The 16,738-nt window shown below is 38.7% G+C and overlaps 1 protein-coding gene across 24 annotated transcripts in view; it reads right to left on the bottom strand.

Moving 5' to 3' along the window:
• TENM3 (teneurin transmembrane protein 3) overlaps positions 1-16,738 on the bottom strand; it is a 652,872-nt gene that overhangs the window by 91,351 nt on the left and 544,783 nt on the right. The window lies entirely within an intron of this gene.

Genomic DNA, 16,738 nt, shown 5'->3' with positions numbered 1-16,738 from the left:
TATGATAATTACTGTGAAGTCCTTGGAGTAGAGGGCAGATTTTTAGTTAGCATTGAGCATTTCATAATACTTCCGAACACGGACTTAAAAAATGACTCACATTAGTACCTCATTAAAGTTGTAAGTAGGTATCATTCTCAGATTAGTCAAGTACCAATTCCTGCAGGGTGACAGAAAAGCTACAGTCTAGAAATACGTACATATTAAATCCACTTATTCCGATCAGCAACTGTTTAAATCAGCGTGCAAGGTGCACACCCATTGATTTGATGTTCCTTAACTGCTGCTCACTGCAATGTCTTATTACTGATTACCATACCATAAAAGATTATGACAGTGACATAATTTTAAACACCATAAAACAATTACATATTCTTAAGAGTTTACTCAAGACTCCTTAAAATATGTTCTCTTTCACCACAGAATTATCAGATTATGGACAAACATCAAAAAAATTCTTTCCTATTTAGGAAAGTCAATTAATTTGCATTTTACCAACTAGTAAGTGAGGTGGTGTCAGCAAAAAAAAAAAAAAAAGTTTGTGTGTGTGCGTGTGTGCACACGTGCTTTAAAGGGATCTGCTCCCCTACAATTGGCAATACTTTTTCAAAAATTTGCTTCAAATAAACTGTTTTTGAAAGTTTGCATATTTTATTCTTTTTACAGTTTGGAAACTTGGTGTAAAAATTATCTGAATAAATACATTGTCTCTTACATGCACCTACCCAAGCAAAATACCATACTTCAATTTGGAACGGTATTTATACCAAGGCATTCCAAACGAGAGAAATAATATTTTTCCTGATTTAAGTCAGCCCAGAAAAATCCAGATTCTATGGAAAAGCTGCTTTGAGATAAATCACATTTTATAAAGTCAGCACTGCTGAAAGAGTGCCTTTATAAGCTGCAGAGCTTTGTAGAGATGACTGGTAGAACAGAATTTGGTATTTTCCTTCAATTTAGGATTTCATGCCTGACCATGGACTACATACACATAATGGAAGTAACAGTGGAACACTCAAGGTGCAGAAGGCAGGCTCACTGATGTTGGGATGTGCACAGCCTATGCAAAGAGATGCCTTGTGTGGTGTGTGATGTATGAGTTTTGAGGTAGCCTTTGCATGTGGGATGATTTCATCCACCGAACCACAAACATACACGTGTTAGTAACACATCTCCTTTATTTTTTATTCCTTGTGTGAGTTTATTGAATGACACAAGCAAAAAACACATTTTAGGATTTCCTAGATTAAAAAAAAAAGGTATATTTTAGTACTCCAATTTGGTAATGAAACTAGTCAGAGACAGCTCTTAACATTAATTAAAAAAAACTATAATACGACGTTTTATACTAGGTGAATATTTGGCTATTTAAGATTTAGGAAAAATGAAGTTGGTTATAACAGTGATTACAGTGGTGTCTGGATAGTTCTAACAAATCCAATCACAGGAAGCCAGAACAATCATCCAGAGATCTGGGCAATATCAATGGGTAGAATTTTTTGTCTGTAATTGTCACTTTTGTCTATTCACAACATTTAATATTTAAGAAAAATGTACAGACTAACACTTTTAAGTATGAAAAATATAATGGGTCTTTCTCATGTCAGTTTTCTTGACCATAACTGGAAAATAATAAACAAAACTGAACAATCCTTTTAACTTACCTAGGATACATTATGATTTATTTTATGAAAATAGTAAACAAATGGCTGTTCTCAAAGGTGATTGATATAGAAAGTAATTTTGCTGTATTTGTAGGTGAGAGTATGCAAAGATGTACCACTTGTATACACTTTTCTCAGCCTTTTCTCATGAGCTGATGCTGGTGACACAAATAATCTACCCACTTTCTATGAGAGTTTTCCATTGGCTAATGCCTACATAGATTCCAGCCCACTAACTTCCAGTGACAGAAAAACAGGACATTAATTTAAATTTTGAAAGGAGGTGGGTAGAGTGTTCAATAGCTCCCAATGTTCTTAAATCCTCCACAGTATAAACTGATTTTCCTCAAACTATTTTTTGTTGTTGTAATTGTTATTTTTTATTTTGGCAAATTACAAGTTCTGTTATCAGCTAGCATTTAACATTTCCTGGATAAAAAAGTGTGGTACTTTACTAAGACATCACCGGCATTATTGTTTTTGCATCTGTTTCTACGACAATTCAATCTTTTGTGACAGGGACATATATATTAATTTATTTTCAACACATAAAAATTAATTTTCATCTATTCCACTATACACATACACACAAGAACAATTAAAAAATAATTCAGGAGGCAGGACAGTCTATCTAGGGCTTAAGAACATGGGCTTGGGCCAGGCGCGGTGGCTCATGCCTGTAATCCCAGCACTTTGGGAGGCTGAGGCGGGCGGATCACGAGGTCAGGAGATCGAGACCATCCTGGCTAACATGGTGAAACCCCGTTTCTACTAAAAATACAAAAAATTAGCCGGGCATGGTGGTGGGCGCCTGTAGTCCCAGCTATGCGGGTGGCTGAGGCAGGAGAATGGCTGAACCTGGGAGGTGGAGCTTGCAGTGAGCCGAGATCGCACCACTGCACTCCAGCCTGGGCGACAGAGCCAGACTCCGTCTCAAAAAAAGAAAAAAAAAAAAAGAGCGTGGGCTTGGAAATCGCTCACATGGGTCTGATTTTGTTGCTTACTAGCTGTGCGTCCACAGAAAACTTACATAACCTTTTGGAGCCTCAGTTTCTTCAGTGGAGATTTTACTAGCTTCTACCTGAGAATTAGACATGATAATTAATGTAGAACAGTTTGCACTGTGCCTTAGCAAATAGTAAATGCTCAATACACATTAAATATTATTAATTCATCTTATTAATAGGGATAGTTTAAAAAGGACAAACTCATGAGGGAGCTGGTATTTTTTTTTTTTTTTTTTTTTTGAGATGGAGTCTTGCTTTGTCGCCCAGGCTGGAGTGCAGTGGTGCGATCTCGGCTCACTGCAAGTTCCACCTCCCGGGTTCACGCCATTCTCCTGCCTCAGCCTCCCGAGTAGCTGGGACTACAGGCGCCCACTACCACGCCCGGCTAATTTTTTTTTGTATTTTTAGTAGAGACGGGGTTTCACCGTGTTAGCCAGGATGGTCTCGATCTCCTGACCTCGTGATCCGCCCGCCTCGGCCTCCCAAAGTGCTGGGATTACAGGCGTGAGCCACCGCGCCCGGCCAGGAGCTGGTATTTTTTAAGTGACTATGAAGAAAAGAAAAAGTCTGACTTTGAGGAAAGAAATGTGGGATTGGCAATGATTTGGTTTCATAAGCCCCACGGTCCATTCTGCCCCATAGCAGCAGGATAAGCCCCTTATACTCTGCCTCCCCAAGCTGCCCTCCTTTTGCTGAGAACATTCTTTATATGAACCGGCCTGTTCCCAGAGTAGGGACAACTCCATTTTGGAGTCAGGAAGTTTTCTTCCTTGTCTCTCATAAACCCTCTGCTGTTTAGATGCACGATTCCTGGTCAACATGGGGTTCAGCTTTTTGGAATAAAGAACACATCACAACTTGCCCTTATATATTTTCTGCTCCTTCACTAGTAATTTTATTTGAGCAAGATAAATTAATATTTTCTAAAAAAGTGTAGATACTCACACAAATATTCATATAGTCCACTCACAAATTCAGAAATACAAGTCATGTATTTACAGTAAGTATTTGGAAACTAAGACATTCAAATATTATATTTTACATGCATATCCCTATCCTTACATTGTGAGTTTGCTAAAGATTTTTCATTATGAAATATACTGAGCAGACAGGATATATATTGCTAACTTTTCATAGCAGAATGGTGTAAGTTCATATGTCACCATTCTTAAATACAGGAGGAAGGCCACCCTTGGCTGAGACAATCCTTTCTAGTAGCCGTGGGTGGCACACAAACATGTAGTCATAATTGCATATCTAGACTTTTGCTATGCGGTTTCTTCTTACACTGGTCACAATTCAGAGGACAACGCTTGTAGGGGCAGGAAAGAGTTAGAGTAAGTGAAATAACCACATAGTTTCCTCTTTGCTTTTCATGGCAGCTACATGGTGATTTTTTTCCTTATCTATATCAATGTATTGCAGTGGATTACTCACATACATAATAATCACTACTGGGGACTCATCTTAAAAGTCAAGAGTTGGGGCCAGGTGCAGTGGCTCACGCCTGTAATCCCAGCACATTGGGAGGCCGAGGTGGGCGGATCATGAGGTCAGGAGCTCGAGACCATCCTGGCTAACACGGTGAAACCCCACCTCTACTAAAAATACAAAAATTAGCCAGGCGTGGTGGCGGGCGCCTGTAGTCCCAGCTACTCGGGAGGCTGAGGCAGGAGAATTGCTTGAACCCAGGAGGCGGAGCTTGCAGTGAGCCGAGATCGCGCCACTGCACTCCAGCCTGGGCAACAGAGCAAGACTCTGTCTCAAAAAAAAAAAAAAAAAAAAAAAAATTCAAGATTTGGACTGTATGTGAAAAGCATTATTTTACACCTTATTGTTCAGGTGGGGACTCATTAATGAATACCTTATGTCATTAATTCACAATTAGATTGCTTATGTTTAACCACATGCTTTCTGTGGACACATATATAAATATTAATTTGGACAGAATGGTAATCATTCAACACCATAACAATTAAGCAGCTGTAACCTGTCTCGTGCGCTAAGTGATGGAGCTGCAGGCGAGCTCTACAAGCAGATGGTCTTACCCACCCATGCTTAAAGTTAAAGACTTTTTTAAAAAGAGGTGTTGACAAATCAGAACTAGGCATAGTTTTGATGCAAATTGACCAATTTGCAATGTAGATTACCCTAAAAACTAATTTAGTATATAAGAAAAATTAAGCTCTGTTGTTAAAGGAAGACATTATATCACATTTAGAAGTAGTAGATTCCCCATCAACATAATTATTTACTAATTTCATTCAACCAACAGAGTTTAATGGAAAAGCAGCTGGCAAAGTATTCAGATTTATGGACCTCCTTTGACTGCTCCTTAATTTATCCAAGGTACATGCCTGTTAAATCCCAGAAATGATAGTCATATTTCAGACAGCTGGTTCCAGCTTCATTAAAGAGGCACTCAAAAAAGAGAGGGTCACTGAACTTATCATGAAGAGCAACAGACAAAAACTGGCTCCAGTCACACCATAATCTGCGAATATGTTAAATATGAGGGCTGCTGGAAGGCTGTGCTTCCGTATGGACAGACACCACAACCAAACTTGCACTTTAAAATAGGGAGGTGGGAGAGGAACTGTTTTAAAATGAAAAGAGGCTATTTTCAACTTGTCATATTCAAGAAATGGCAAAGATAAATTCTGCCATTGAAAGGATAACAACATACCGTGTGGGAAGGGATAATCATACTTCTTAAAATTATGGGCTTAATTTCTCTACCCTTACATTAAACTGAATGAAAAGTCCCAACATTTTATTTACCCCATTAGGTAATAAGGATCTCAGCATATAAGGAATATTACTTCAAAGCCTCATAAACACCTCACTAGCTGCCTTTCACTCTCCAGTTACCTGGCTTACTTTTGGGAAGAATGTGGCATCCTTATATATAATCTGGAACTCGAGAGAACCGTTCTCTTCCTTGCTGATATTGTGAAATAGCTGACAACATATTATTCTGCACCTGGTTTCACTCTTAAATGCCTTGGATCTAAACTTTTCAATAAAAGGCTTCTGATGAACTTGGCAAGCAGAAGGAGCATTTTCTATCTTTATTTCTGGTTAAATTGTATATCCAGTCAACTGAGCTTTAAAGCCTTCAATATACTCGGTTTCGGTGGTAATTTAGATCTTAGATGGTTTTTAAAAGATACAAATTAATGAGGTGTTCCAAATGGAAAAAAGATCCTCTAGTATATCAGTAAAGGAACAAAACGTCAAGTTTGTAATGAAACAGTATCATACAAATTTGACATATCACTTACTCGGCTTTTATTCAGATAACATGTCTCTCAATAAAGTTTTTAAAAAACAACTTATATTGGCTTAACATGAGGCATGCAGTTTCAGAAAGAAAAACGGAAACCACAGGCATGAATACATGACTATATTCATATTTTAGATTTCTGGCCGGGCATATAACTGTAATTAAAATTAATGGATTCAAAAATTTCCTTGAGATAATAATTATAATTTATAAGTTGTTTCCCTAAGACACAGAGCCACTACACAGTAAACTGTTTTGAGACTTAAAAGAACTAGTTAGCAAACCATTAAGTTCACGGTGGGAAACAAACACGAGGTCCTGGGAAAGGAAGGAATCGGGTTTGCCAAGCCTAAAGAAATCAGGCATATTTCAATGACATCTAACTTATCAAAAAACATTACAAATCCTCAAGTTTCTTATGTATTGCTCCCAGTTGAGAAAAATCACAACAGGTTTAACTCTCCATTCTTTCTGAAACAGCTGCTTCTAATGCCAGTGGGCCCACCTTCCAGTGGGCCTTGTAGGAGAAAGCTTAATTCAGCAATAGCTATTGGGACTCAAGTTAGACCACAGGAGGTAGACCAGAAAGAAATTCCTGCACAAGTAAACACCACAGTATAGAATTCATTTATCATATGACCCTAAACAAGGATGTGAAGAGTATGTGAAGCGTATTTCTTTTCAAGAATTCTAACTTCTCATCCTCACAGGCTATGTGTAAATCACTTCAGTGGAAAAACGTATGTTAAATCCAGATGTATTCACCCACCAAGCAATTATTTACATTCAGAATTGAGTCTCAGAAGGCCTCAAAAAATGCTCCTTTTCTAAAGTATGGAAAAAACACATCTAACGTTTCCCAAAACAACACACGTGTCCTAGAAATTTACCTCTCAGTAGCACTGGCACTGCCGTCTGATATGAAACCACGCAGCTCTAGCTGATGACTATGCGGCTGCCTGTCTTTTTCATGAGGATAAATTACGGCATGAAGGATAGGGTGGAGAAAGAGGGAACTCAAGGCCTGATGTCAATAGTGAGAGCTGTTTATCCCCACACTTACTCCCATTCTAAGGGACAGAAACCAAGGCCTTGGGAAATTCTTTAGTGGAAAATAAATCACCAACATGACTGGAGAAGGTGTATCCACATGGCCCTCAGGACTGTGACTTTTCCTGACGGTTACACAGCAAGTCAGGTGCAGAAGTCAGTGAGGAGTCTCATCTACTTTTTTGAGGATGTAATCTGTAATCTGAGTTGCGGATGTAATTCTAATGGGACTTTTGGAGACATCGTAGGACTCACACGGGAAGGTGAAGGAGATAAGGAAGGAGGGACACTACAAGGTTAAATCTGTAACACACTTCACAAGAGGTTGGTAGAAGAGTCCAAATTACTAATACCTTTGAGGCTTTATAGTATACAGATTGTAACAGTAGAAATGGAATGATTTCATAAAACCTTGGCAGGTAGTATTTAAGGCTAAACTATGATAGAAACACAGAGTCAAACTTACTACAGTTTCAAATTTAGGCCACTAAATTTGTTTTTGTTGGTTGATTACTCTCTCACTCAACAGGCTGTGGAACACTGAGCAAAAGACGAATTTGGCTCAGAGTGCAGATCTGCCATTGCTCTCAATGCTGGCTGCAAGGAAGCGGAACCCAAGGCTCCATGTCCTTTTTTTGATGAAATTGGTGTATGTAAAGACAAGCAAATACGAAAGAATAATTTGAAGGACAGACAAACTGCAACATCAACATAGATTACAACATCAAAATAAACATTATCTTTGTAGTAGTTTTAAAAATATTGAAACAGTAGAGAATACTGACAACCAAACAGGGCCTCCACCTTTTAGAAAGGTCAGAGGAACCAGGTTTGCATTTGTAGAAAAGAGATTAAGTGACCTCTTCTTTTAAAAATTACAAGTCTGAGGGGATTACAGAGGCTAAAGTAGTGTTTATAAAACTGTTAGCTGAAGAAACTAGACTAAAATGAGAAAAACAGTATTGGAAGGCCCCCAGTGGATAGCTCCCAGTGGATACTGTCATCTCAATGGAAGAAACAGACACCGAAATCAGCCTGGTTCTCAGAACATGGGTGATACTCCCGAGTTCTGAAGGGGGCTTTCCATGACTCTCTCAGGGATCTCTGTCCCCTCTGTCCATCAAATTTCTTATTACTGAGAATCACTGGGACTTGCAGAGCAGGAGGGACCTCAAGAAGTTCTCGTTCTGCAAGCTTCACAGAAGGTTTTTCAGCCTGTCAATTTAGGAGAATTTCCCCTAGATTTTCAGCGCCAATCAGGTCAGTTTAGGAGAATCTCCCCCTCAACTCCACGCCTGCTGCCTCCTTGGCGACCCACTTTCCACTGTGAGTGACAGATCATAGGCATCTATGTCCAGACTATTCACTTGCCAGGAAGCAGAGGGGATTAGCTCTCCTTGTATCCAGCATGCACTCCTGTTTTTTCTGGAGGAATTAGCCGAGGCTAATTCCTCTGCCTAGAGACAAGATTTAGCAGGGAGGAATTAGTCACAGTCAGTTTGTTATGAATTTCAGTCCAAAGACCAGCAACAACAACAAGAAACATCTATAGGGTGTTTACTGTGTGCCAGGCACTGTGCTAAGTGCTCTTCCACATGGCCTGATCCAATTAACACTCTCAGGGACTCTACGAGGTAGTTACTATTTTCATTCCCACTTTATAGATGAGTAAACTGAGGCACAGGGGGCTTAAGTAATTTCCCAATTTAAGTAATTTTCCATACAGATATGAAGTGACAGAGCTGGAACCAGGGGGAAATCCAGGGTTTATGGGTCTGAAATCTACATAATTTGGGAGGCCCTCTTTAAGAAAAAGAATATCAAAATATAAAAATGAAATCAGGTATAAAAGTATTTAGAATGAGAAAAACCATAACAAAACATTTATTTTTCAGTTAATACACAAATATGAGAGAAGCCATATGCATTTTTGTTTTTTTTTTTTTGAGATGAAGTCTCGCTCTGTCACCAGGCTGGAGTGCAGTGGCACAATCTCAGCTCACTGCAACCTCTGACTCCCTGGTTCAAGCGATTCTCCTGCCTCCGCCTCCCAAGTAGCTGGGATTACAGGCATGCACCACCACATCCAGCTAATTTTTGTATTTTTAGTAGAGACGGGGATTCACCATGTTGGTCAGGATGGTCCCGATCTCCTGACCTCGTGATCTACCCGCCTTGGCCTCCCAAAGTGCTGGGATTACAGGCGTGAGCCACTGTGCCCGGCCCCATATCCATTTTTTATTCAGTGCTTGCCATGTCTCTAATGAACATTTTTCCTCTATTTTTGGGCTATAATTACTCTTTGATTGCCTCTTTATATGACAACGATTTTTGTAATATTTTCTATAGAGAGTATAGAGAGATAATTGAGTCTATATTCCATGCGATAGTTTACTTTTCATTATTGATAAAACTATCAACAGTAGTTCATTTGGCTTCAAAATTTGTTATTGGTAGTGTCATGTAAATTTGTGCCGTTACTGTCAAGTTTGGGAAGACTTTTTTTTTATTGTATAATAAACTGATCTTAAATATGCTGAGTTGATAATACTCATTAACTATTTTGTTGTGATGTCCGTAGAGTAGACTAATTTGAGTTTTATGTTAAATTTGCAATGTCAGTATTTCACGTCACATAAACAAGACTTTTTCTGGTGCACTCATGTGATTCAGTGATACACTGGGATGAGTAACACATGTGATTTCACAGACTGTTGAACTCAGTATCTGCAGTACTGCTGCGGACTTACACCCTACAAACACAGGAATTCTGATAAATACTCAAAGGAGAAATATTCATCTAAAAGAAAAAGCTACGGCATGTTTATAATTATATAAATTCTATTATCAAGTACACGCCTGGTGGGAGAAAACTTCTGTTTTAATTAGGCATTTTAGGTATTTGATGACACGAGGAATTTTCCAGACTAGCTTCTGTTTCCATACATTTCAAACCTTATTTCTCCTCCAATACCTACTTGCTTCTGGTGCAGAGCTCCACAGGACAAAGTCGTATCTTCATCTAGTAACTCCCTGACCCTGTACTTTCGTGTCACTAGGTGAGTCAGTGGAAGGTAGGAAGATTCCTAGGTGGCTAGCAGTAACAGCCACAAAAAGAAGTGATTTCACACCTCATTTGCATATCCCATTAAATCTAAACTAAATGTACCCCCAGATCAAATTATCCTTATCGGAATTCTCAAAATGCCCACAGCCACCCCAAAGCCACCCTGCACAAGGAAGTGTGGTGGAGAGGATTTTGGAGTGTGAAGAGTCAGAAGTCAGCTGATTTGCAAGTTTTTTATTAACATACGACACCTGAACCCACGGGTGTCCCCTTGTGGGATCTTAGGAGGTGCCAGTGCAAATGAAGGACCCTGACATTTATGCTACACCAGCTTCACAGTAAACCTGTCTCTGGCAAGGTCAGGGACGCTGGTGGTTTGGCGCAAGGTTGCCTTTCGTCACCACTACCAACCACTGACTGATGTGAAGCCAAATGCCTCCCAGAACAGCTATTTGTGGGTATGATGTGGTGCCCCATATCCACTGTTATTGGAAATTATAAACAAAATGTGACTTAAAATCTAAAAAGATATTTTTAGAATTACATATTGTTTTATTTTGGATATGATGCTCAATCTGGGAAACACTACAAAAGTTGCAAAGAATATTGAGTTTTGTAATTTAAGTGAAGCATTTATCAGAGTGGTCATTTTATTTTCAAATTTGTCACTTACTTTTTAATTTAACAATTAAAATACTATTCTTTCACCATTACCTGAGATAAGAATTAGAACACCAAGCCTAAGCTTGTCTGTATCAGTAAAAGTTTTGCTCTTTCTCTCTTTCCACCCCATATTGTTTCCGAAAGACCTCCCCAGCTGTGTGCATTTCATTTTCAATTTCTAATCTTTGGCGTCCCAAAGCCCAAGGGCAGCCCTGGGGTTTAACAGAGGATGCTGAGAACTGCATGTGTGAGTTTTGTCTGAGCAAACAAGGCATGTCTTTGTGATCATTAATGATCTTGTTTCCCAATGTACTAAGAATTAGAATAAAAACAAATAGCTGGTCTTTTGCAGTTTAAAGGAATTAGGATTTCCCCTAGGCCAAATTTCCAAGTGAATTGCCTAAAAGTACATGAAAATCAATGTAGCTCAATATACAACTCTGTGTTTGAGACATTACTAGAAGAAAAATACATCAATATCCTCCACCTTTCTTTCATCATCACGATTTTAAAAAACAACTCTCGGCTGGGTGCGGTGGCTCATGCTTATAATCCCAGCACCTTGGGAGGCTGAGGCAGGTGGATTGCTTGCGTCCTGGAGTGTGAGACCAGCCCGCCTGGGCAACATGAAGAAACCCCTTCTCCACAAAAATACAAAAAATGAGCCAGGTGTGGTGGCACACTCCTGAGGTCCCAGCTATTCGGGAGGCTGAGGTGGGAGGATCACTTGGGCTCAGGAGGCAGAGGCTGCAGTGAGCCGTGACTGTATCACCGCAGTCCAGCCTGGGCAACTGAGTGAGACCCTGTCTCAAAAATAAAAAAATAAATGAAAATTAAAAAAAAATAAAACCAACCCTCAAACCCTTAACCCAAACATACAAATTTCTTGTTAAACAATATCCATTATGAGACTAGATTATATTTTATAATAATAAAATGGAAATGTCATTAACTCTGTAAAGTAAATGTCCTGGACAGGAGTTTTGTTCTGTTGTTCTTGTTTTTGAATGTTGGCACCCAAAACATTTTCTGGGTTGTACTTTGTCTCATTTACACTTAATAACAAAATTAAAACTTGAATTTATTGAACATTATTTGCTAAATGCTTTACTTTCTAGTATTCCATTTAATTCTAATAATCCCATGAAGTACATAATATTCACATTTCATATAAAACAGGTTAAATGACTTGCCCAAGGTCACTTAGTGGTACGGCAAGAATTTCAATTCCCAAAGCTCTTAAACATTACAGAATTCTGCTTCAAAATCTCATATATGTACTATTATAGCCATTTTACACTGCGAAAAAACCCAACTGAGGCTAAGAACAGCTAAGATACAAGCTAAAGGACGGGCGCGGTGGATCACCTGAGGTCAGGAATTCGACACCAGCCTGGCCAACGCGGTGAAACCCCATCTCTACCAAAAAATTTAAAAAATTAGCTGGGTGTGGTGGCGGGCGCCTGTAACCCCAGCTACTTGGGAGGCTGAGGCAGGAGAATCACTTGAACCCAGGAGGTGGAGTTTGCAGTGACCTGAGATTGAGCCATTGCACTCCAGCCTGGGCGACAGAGTGAGATTCCATCTCGAAAGAAAAAAAAAAGAAAAATAAAAGATACCAGTTATAGTGAATAAATTGTAAAACTGACTTAAAAACATTTTATTTAAAATGTCAAAGCCCATACCTTTTTTATTATCTTACACTGACTTTTGTAAGAAATCGTTCTCAGTATCACAGAAGAGATGTTCAATAATTGCTTACTGGACACATAAATGAATTAATTAACAAATAAAAAGTAAGTGAGGCAAGCAAAGTAGAGCATCCCACAAAACAAACCCCAAATGATCTGAAAAAGTGAAGATGGTTTCTCACTATGTTTCAATGCCATAGGAAAAACAAAAACAAAAGTTAAACGACATAGAGATAAAAAGAGAACCCCATGTTTAAATCTAGTAGTTTTCCAAATAAAGCAGAAATCATCAACAGCGAAAAAATCCTAGAACTGCAAGAGACCTCGAGGGGTCCTTCAAATAGGGCTACTACACAAGAGACTTGATCTTTTAGGATAATGGATGGAGAGAAGTTAAAAAAAAAAACTCCCATTCTAAAAATACTCCTTAAGCTAACAAAAAGAACTGACGAAACCTCCAGTGTTTCACACCTAAGTAATCACAGTATTAAACTTTAACAATACTACGATTACTTGGGAGGTTCCAAAATTTCTTGAGTAGCTTGTTCCAGGATTTAAATATGCTTTCTGACTCGAGGTTCTTCATTATATCTAACAAACATTTATACAATGTAAACCCATATTCTCCATTTCTGTCTCCTGGATAAATGGAAAATGCCAATCAGCCTCCAGAAGACAACTTGCCTGTCTACAGAGAGCTGAACCTTCTTTTCCTTCACAACAACACTCCATAGTAGATAACAATCAAATACGTTATTCAATCATTTCCCTGCTATGGTCTCAATCTCATTTACAGCCTCCAATTCTCTGGGATACAAATGAATGACTTCTGGGGTAAACCTCTTCAACAAATACTAAAAAGAATGGTTCTTGTGGAAGTGATAGGTTAGCAGTAGTCAAAATTTGGTACTTAGTATTTATCATTGCCCAGGTTATTTACTTCGTATTACACTTAAAAGTGATTGACTCTGCCTATAACCATCTGTTCAGCAGAGCCTACCACTGCATTTGCATTGCATCTATGGCCAACTAACTGCATCCACAGGACAGTCCCATAGGAGATTTTCCCTCTTTTTCTAAGCAAGAAGAAGCCCAATTTCTCTGACCTACCTCAATTCTCAGATGACAGAACTGTTGAAGCTTTTTTACATAGAGATAGCCAGATAATATTCTTATTATGTCAACTATTATTTAAAAAACATTTCATTATATTTAATATATTTTTAACTTGTCTCTGAATCCTCTAAATATTTTTACATCTTTCCTACCTCATGAAAAACAGTGGCAGCACATGAGTATAATCCTTTGAAGCTTATATGGAATGGTCACATATAAAAGAGAGTATTTTTGTAGTGGAGCATCTATATCGGTGCTATTACTATTAAATCATTTTAGCAGTAAGTACTGGTGCTTATTTGATGTGGTTTAATCATGTAACTTCTCTTTTTCTTTATTTATTAAAGGGTCTAATAATCATGAATGCTTTCTGGGGAGGAAAGGAGAAATATCTATTTTAATCACAATATTGCTAAAAGTAGATTTCTCCTTGTTTCATTTTCCATCTGCATGCATCACCAATCAAAGGGAAACCCAAGAAAGGAGGACTTGGGATGATGAACCTGCAGACGAATATGCCTAATTTGCTGAACACATGATTCATACTGAGAGGAAAATATGAATACTCTAATAAAAATATCAGAATAGAATCCTTTCAGGTAGATAGGGTGTTCAGTGAACACTGCAAATTCATAACCTATTTTACTATCAAAATGCCCATGGTTTTATGAAAGCATAGACAGAGTTTATGAAGACAGTAGGATGACTAATGAAGAATGTCCTTTGCTTTCTAGTGGGAACTTTTGTTTGCTTCTGTTTACTTTCTCCTCCATTTCTCTTTCAATTAACTTCCCTGTTTGGTATTCAATGAGATGGCACATAGTATGGAGAAAGAAAAAAATCTTGCTGATTTATGAGCATTCTTTCACCAAGTGGCAGCTTCTTTCAGCCAGATGCATAGGGGTTAAAATGGGGAGGAAATGCAAGAACAGTAACCATCCCAAGTGAGAAAACACACCAGAGTTTCCTGGGTGTTTAATCCATGGCTCACAAATGGCCCCGTAGGGACACTAAGGGCCCTAACCAGGAAACTATGGTGGGCATATACACAGGTAGTAAGGAAAAAGGGGAAAGGCAATTGGATCTTTGTATCCCAAAGTTGGAAATAACTCATCTTATTAGTATAAAAGAGCAGAATGCTTTAAAGGTGCTCTACATCTTTTAAAAGGTTCACACCTAAGATTTATTTGTAAATGAAGCAGGTCCCTTATTTCCCACACTGTTATTCATATGGAGTATAAAAGCAACAGAATAAATTAAAATGATAGGAAATGGAATTGTTAAGAACTATTGCAGGGTTTATTAAATTATAATACAAAGACCCACTGCTAATAAAAATCCTGTTTGTTCCTAAACAACTAGAAATTTGTTCAAGAACAGCTCATCTATGGGAAACTATTATCCATGTAATAATACCAAGGCCACTGAGAACAACACTGAAATGATTTGTTGAATAACTATTGGTTGGTAAGTTAAATCCGCCTATGGATAACTTTTTGGCACACTTCCTGGTTTTCAAAGCTATACACACGTGTTTGTTGTACTTCCTAAGATACATACAGTCAGATCATAACTTTTCTCCCTCAGCTAGACTCAACTCATTTCTTCTGATGTATCGGGTATTGGGTGGTGGAGTCACAAAGAATGAGGGAATGTGATCAGAGGTATAGTTTTCCTGCCCTGCCTCTGGTATACAGGCATTCTGGGACCTGGGGCATGGAGGTGTTTGGTTATAGGGGTATTGCATTGTCCCTTGTATGGCCACAAAAAGATACACAAATCCTGCTCATCAACTTTCTTCTGCCTTAATGTAGTTCACATGAACAACCTGCTGCCACTGCCCTACAAAGCCTCTTTGGGAGGGGAAAGCCACATCAGTGGGGACAAGCCCTGTGCAAGTGCTATGACTGTGGGCACCTGCTGTTAATTTCAGGCGGGAAGCTCCAATGCAATAAGCGAAGCTCCAAGGATGCTGTGCAAGTAAGAGCTAACAGTGGGCCTGATCTGCAGGATTTTGGCGGGCTGGCCCTTGGCTGGCATCTGGAAATTTAGATGTTCCCTACACTGATACGTTATTTTGTCCACACCTACTCTTCTTAGGAGAGTTGGAATTTTGGTGATTGTGGCAGACAGAGGATACCTCCTGGAGAAGCCCCAATAAAAATCTTAGACTCTAAGTCAGGAAAGTCCAATCTTTAGGCTTCTCTGGGCCACACTGGAAGAATAAAAATTGTCTTGGACCAGACATAACATACATTAACACTAACAATAGCTGATGAGCTAAAAAATTGCAGGAAAAACTTATAATGTTTTAAGAAAGTTTATGAATTTGTGTTGGGCCTCATTCAAAGCTGTCCTGGGCCGCATACGGCCCACAGGCCTCAGGTTGGACAAGCTTGCTCTAAGTCTCGAACAGGCTTCCCTGGGCAGAAATACTGCACACATGTCGATTCATTTCGCTGCTGGGAAAAGGAGCATGCTACACATGACCTCTCCTAGTGGGAGAGAAGGAAGATAGGAAGCCTGTGCATGGATTTCTGCAGACTCTGCTGGATGTGTCTTTTTTCTTTCTGGTTGTGATACATTATAGCCATGACACAACTACCTCTGGGTCCTGAGTTCTTCTTGAAGATCACCAGTGTGGGGGTGTGGTGGGACCCTTGAAACAGATGTCAAGGATGTCAGTAAGATTAGAAAAAAACTTACATGAAGTGTATAATGACACACTTGTGACAATTTATAAGACATATATGATTTCAATTTTCCCATGACAAAGTTCCCGGCTAACCAAATCCTGTGAGCAAAAAAGCGAAGTACATAATACTTACGGATACATCGGAAGAAGAAATCTTTAAAAGACACTGACACTCCCCACAACAGATTTATCAAATTTCACCCTAGGGATGTAAAACAATGTGGAGAAATACTATACCACAAATTCTGAAATTTTGGTAGGACCGTGCCACTTATAATTAATACTGTGTACTTTCACTGAAGTGATATAGAAATTTATTACTTACTTTTGTTGTACTTTTAAAATTAAACATTTTAATTTTAGTGACAAATGGTAAAAGCAAAGACACTGAGTATCTTGAAAACATGATATATATGTTTTGGATACTTTTGTATCTATACTAAATATTGTTTATATACTAATGTTTTGATCTGAAACATCTATCTGATGGTTTTAT

The sequence above is a fragment of the Gorilla gorilla genome, chromosome 3, assembly GCF_029281585.2.
Source record: "Gorilla gorilla gorilla isolate KB3781 chromosome 3, NHGRI_mGorGor1-v2.1_pri, whole genome shotgun sequence".
NCBI classification, from domain to species: Eukaryota; Metazoa; Chordata; class Mammalia; order Primates; family Hominidae; genus Gorilla; species Gorilla gorilla.
The sequence above is the reverse complement of the archived record's forward strand: the minus strand, read 5'-3'. Positions and strand labels throughout refer to the sequence as shown.